Source organism: Oryctolagus cuniculus, chromosome 1 (assembly GCF_051225735.1).
Source record: "Oryctolagus cuniculus isolate XC-2025 breed Fujian yellow rabbit chromosome 1, ASM5122573v1, whole genome shotgun sequence".
Classification (NCBI taxonomy): Eukaryota; Metazoa; Chordata; class Mammalia; order Lagomorpha; family Leporidae; genus Oryctolagus; species Oryctolagus cuniculus.
Window position 1 is genome coordinate 165,934,304 of NC_142867.1, and position 5,572 is coordinate 165,939,875.

The window sequence follows — 5,572 nt, forward strand, 5'->3', positions numbered from 1 at the left end:
GTGCTGGCTGTAGCAGCCATTTGGGGGGTGAACCAATGGAAGGAAGACCTTTCTCTCTGTCTCTCTAACTCTGTCAAGTTAAATAAATAAATAAATAAATATTCATCATTAGTTAGTGAAAACATGGTCCTGAAGACAAAGGTAGAAAAATCACAGAATTGTAAGAGATAGCTGGGCATTGATGAGAGAGGTCAAGTGATTGAGAATTAAAAAAAAAAAATTCCTTCAAACCCCAGACAACTAGCTAAACAATAGAAAAATACAAAGAAGTTGAATTACGTCAAATCAAAATATTTCTTAGACTTTCACATTATAAATAACTGATTTTAAATGTAATCACTAATTTTGCTGTATATTAATTAAGATTCCACTGCAGTTTACAAAAACCCAAATGACTGAAATCATAATGAAATGTTTGACTCACATAACTGGAAGTCCAGAAGTCAGGCACACTTCAGGGTTGGTACAATCTGGCAACATCTGCTCTCTTTCCCTATTGTGATTCTCTGACCCTGCCTTCCTCTGTGTGTTGGCTTCAAAAAATGACAGTTCCAGCTTCTCCTGTGCAGGCTCTTCGTGCAGCTGTCACTAAAAGGGAAAGGAACATTTATATATCCAAGAGGAATGAAATCAGTTTGTCAAAGAGACAGCTGCACTTCCATGTTCATAATAGCTCCACTTGCAATAGCTAAGAAGTGGAAGCAACCTGAGTGTCCATCCACTCACGAAGGGAAATTGGTACATATACACAATTTAGTACTATTCAGCCATAAAAACGGATGAAATCTTGTCACTCTCAACAACGTGGATGGAACTGGAGGTCATTATGTTAAGTGGAGTAAGTACAGAAAGAGAAGTATCACTTGATCTCATTTTTATGTGGACTCTAAAAATGGGTGATCTCATAGAAGTTCAATATATGATGGTAGCTAACAGGTGGGAGAGGAAGGGAAGAATAAACGGAAGAGGGATGGGGAAAGGCTGATTGATGGGTACTAGGTTACAGCTAGATTAGAATAAAGTTCTGGAGTTCTGTTGCACAGTCAGGTAACTATACCTACTGTTAAGGGGCTGTATATTTCTCTACTTAAAGGAAACCTAGAATATAGGATTTTGGATATTTTCATATAAAGAAGTGTTAAGTGTTTGAGGAAATAGATACATTTACCCTCATTGGACACTATACCATGAATACATGCTTTAAAACCACAGGGCAGGCGCTGTGGCCAAGTGGACAAACCTCCACCTACAGTGCTGGCATCCTGTATGGGCACTGGTTCCTCTTCCGATCCAGCTCTCTGCTATGGCCTACAAAAGCAGTAGAGGATGGCCCAGGTGCTTGGGCTCCTGCACCCGCATGGGAGACCCAGAAGAAGCTCCTGACTCCTGGCTTCAGATTAGCCCAGCCGTTGCAGCCTTTTGGGAAGTGAACCAGCAGATGGAAGACCACTTTCTCTATCTCTCCCTCTCTGTCTGTAAATACCTCTCAGACATATAAGTAAAATATTTAAAAAAGACCTCATGAAATATCCTATAAATATGAATCATTTTATATGTCTGTTAAAAAGATTTCTTTAATTAAAAAATAAAGAACTAGGAATAAATATTTTTCAGAAGCCTGCAGCAAGTGTCTTCTCCCCCATTCCTGAATCACTCACTTGCAAGGGGATGAGATTACTTCTGAAAAACTTGGCTTCACATAAGCAAGTTGTGAACAGACAAATGAAAATTGGGTTGCTCCTGGTAAGAGGGAAATCAACATTGGGCAGGTCATCAATTAGGAGCCAACAAAAAACTTTGTAGGAGCAGAGCATTATTTTTTCCCCTGGAAAATTAGTTTTTCATGTAACTCTTAGCTTTTTAACAATTATAGAGGAAAAGGGTTTAAATCTTTTCCCATCTGATTTTCCCCTTCGCTGAGATAACAATAACAACTTTGAGTCAATATTATTGTATACATTATACAGTATCTCCAAACAGGTTTTAGAAATCTTAAATGAATCTGAATACTTTAGAATGTTTGGAGTTTTGGAAAGAAACCTAAGTGGAATTTTCCCTTAATTTTTAGGACATGAGTTTTTTTTTTAAACATAAAAATGCAATCTGTATATAATAACCTAACTTCAAAATGTTGTTGTGTAACAGCTATTTGATGTTTGACAAGTTTTTGACACTTTTTAATGAGCTTGTTTATATCTTTAATCTTAGAAATAAATTTACCACGTACAAATCTGAGCACCACGTATGTTAAGTTCAGCATTTTATCCTTGTAGGAGTAGAGCGGTGTCTAAATTCAGCAAAACACTTTTTAAATTTGTTCAAGTGAAAACAGATATATATGTCCAATGGTTTTAGTCTCATTACTTTTTCTTTGGCTTTTTTTTTTCTTAAGCCAAATTAACAACTATTTCCCTATTATTAGGGAATTCTAAGCTATTATTTGTGTAGAAAGGCTAATACCTTGACCTCAGAAGAGCTGGGTGCAAGTCTCATGCCAGTTAAGAGGTCTTTGGAATTGTACTGTTCCCTGCCAAGCCAGAGTTTTCTCCTCAAGTCATTCTATTCAATGAATCATTTATTCATATTCATTCACTCATTTGTTAAATAAATATTTAATGTATTTGTCTTTTGTGACTTGAAGGTTAAAAATAAAAACACCTAAAACTTGTCCTTTGGTTTCAAGACATTCACAGTAAATTGATTCAAATGACAAATAGCACAAAAGAATTTTTATAATGAGCTATAATGAATGGAGTATTTTGGAATTATTTAGAAGAAAAGCTTAAGTCATTGTAAGGCTGGAGATGGATGAAAGAAAAGTTTCCTTAGAGGTGATGCTATTGGAGCCAAATATTGAAGTATGAATAGGCGTTAGCCGGGGAAGAGTAGGCTGGGGAGGAGTTGCAGACATTCAGAAGGAGGAGTCAGTGGGATGAAAGGTATGAAGCGAAGACAGAGCCTCATGTAGGGGGAAGTATAAGCAATTCATGGGGAGAGAAAGTGGAGCAGAGAGGGAAATGAGATGGTGGGTAGGTGGGCAGGGACCAGAAGACTTTCAGTGACTTTCACTGAGGGTGATGATGAGTCATTAAAAGATATTACTTAATGGCCAAACTGAAATACATTTGTGTTTTCTAACATTTCATTCTGGCCTTCTGCAATTCTACTGATTTTAATATTTAAAACAATCTGAAAGAAATGGTTTATAGAGTTCATCATGTAAGAATCTACCTTCCTGACCTCACAGTCACTCAATTATGGTTAGTGATTCTATAATATTTATAGAATTCAATTTTGTTTTCCTTACATTTAAAGGCAACTTCTGAGCCAGAAGAATTGCAAAACATTTTTGTTTTAAGGAAACACCATTGTGAATTTGTAAAGTTGCTGTCACAGAAGTTCAGCAAAGCCCTCACAGAAATCCTGGAGTGTGCAGCTCTCAGTCCAGCTTCCCCTCCGCTTTCCCCAGGTTAACTGCTCCCTCACACAACACTAACATAAGCGTTAGCGGAGTCATCTGATGCCTTCGCATCCTCTGTCTCATGCACATCAAACTCTGGGCATTAGAAATGATTTTTCTCCACTGCCTCATCTCCCCCACCTCCACCTCCTTCTCCTTTCACTTAGAAAAGTCTTCTATTAAGATGCAAATTCTAGAAGTGGGATTCATTATGCTATTATCAGATAATGGTAGCATGAATTATCTATTAGGTGCCCAGTGAAAAGGGAAATGTGCAGGGTCAAGAGACCAGAGGTGGAGAGGGCCTGGGTGTGTGAGAAGCAAGGTCCAGGCATGAGTGAGCTCTGCCTTCTCACTGCAAAGGGTTATTTTCAGCTACTGTGGTTTTTTTGGAAAGCAAGCCAGGGTCAAGAAGGCTATAACACTTCTTAACAAAATAATAGAAGGGTCTATTATTCAAAAGAGGCAAAGTCTAAAGCTGCTAAATACAAGAGCATTTCCTCAGTGTGATTGCAGACAATATTACCTTAGAAAATACGGGCTGCTCGCTTAGCTGCTGAGCTCACCTTCCTGTGTGATCCAATAGGAAATGTACTTTGCAGCTGTCTTTTATAGGGAAACTGACCTAAAATTAGAGCACCCTTGGTCATCTTCATCCTGCCCTACAGGAAGAGCATCTACCTCCCAATTCTCACCTCTTTCGCTTGAACGGATGGGTAAAAGATTCCATAAGTCCTGGCAAAGAGGAGAATGCATTTCTTTTAGAATTCTCCAGAAGGGGAGGTAGAGGCCCAAGGAACTTGAAGAGGGTGCTACATGGAGGTTTAAAGACAGTGAAAGATGGAGGGGGCTTTTTATAAAGCACATGTGAGAAGCATCACTCTCCTTAGGCTCAGGTCTGGAAGGGCTTTCCTGTAGGCTGAGGGAGAGAATTCCAATGACCTGTACTCTTCCTCATTGCCCTCAAGTCTACTTTCTTGGATGTGCAACTTAGGTAGTAGCAGAGAACACAGGCTAAAAGGGCCCTCAGCTTTCTACAAATTTTTATTTAGTGACTTGAAAGGGGGGAGATATAGGGAGAGAGGAAGAGAAAGGAAGACGGGGGGAGAGGAAGACAGAAAGAGAACACCCACTATCATCTGCTTGGCCACATCCCCAAATGACAGAGACTGGTCCGAGGCCAAAGCCAGGGACCCATTTCAGGACTCCCACATGGGTCCAGGACCCCAATTACTTGAGTGAATACCACTACAAACAAGGGCCTACATTAGCAGGGAGCTGGAATAGTCAGGAACCAAAACCAAAAAGCAAATCTAGGTATTCCGATGTGGGACACAGGTGATTCAATAGCTAGGCTAAACACCAGCTCCACTAGTGTTTGATTTAATGTGTTTTGCTCTTGCTGTCTGGACATTCTTAATTTTTTCTTTGAACTTGTATTTCATAAGTGAAGGACAACAGGACAATGTGACACAAGCATAGGATATGGTAACGTGTGCATGTGTTGCCATTCTTTGCTGCCTCATTCATTTCTGGTATTCAGGATGCTCCATTGGCACACAATTCGCAGGGACCCACGATGATTTGGAATTCAGTGAGACTCAAAGCAAGTACAAGGTGAGTTTGCTACATTGATGTCTGAATAAGCAGAGGCTCTGACAGCTACAAGAGCCCAGTCCTTCAATTTGAACTGGAACATGCTTTGTACAAAGAAGGCAATGGTGCAGAGATAATCTGAAAAATGGCACAGAATATTTGCAAACCATATATCTGGTAAGGGGTTACTATTCAAAATGCCAAAAGAAATGTGAACACATTTTAATAGTCTTGCATTTTGAATAGTGCTTGCATTTTGAACTAGGGGCTTCAAATTTTTTTTTATTTGACCCCACCAATTATGTAGTTAGCCCCTTTGCTCTATCTCTTGAGACCTATCTGAGCATTCAAAAATATTTTGTGTCTTTCCATCCTAACAGAACATATTGGTATAGTGAGTTCTTTCTTCCCTTCATGGCCCATATCAGTCTCCCAATAGTCAGAAATAGAGCAGGGAAAACTGCACCCCGCCCCATATTCATTGGCATTATGAAGTGGAACCACCTCTCATGTTAA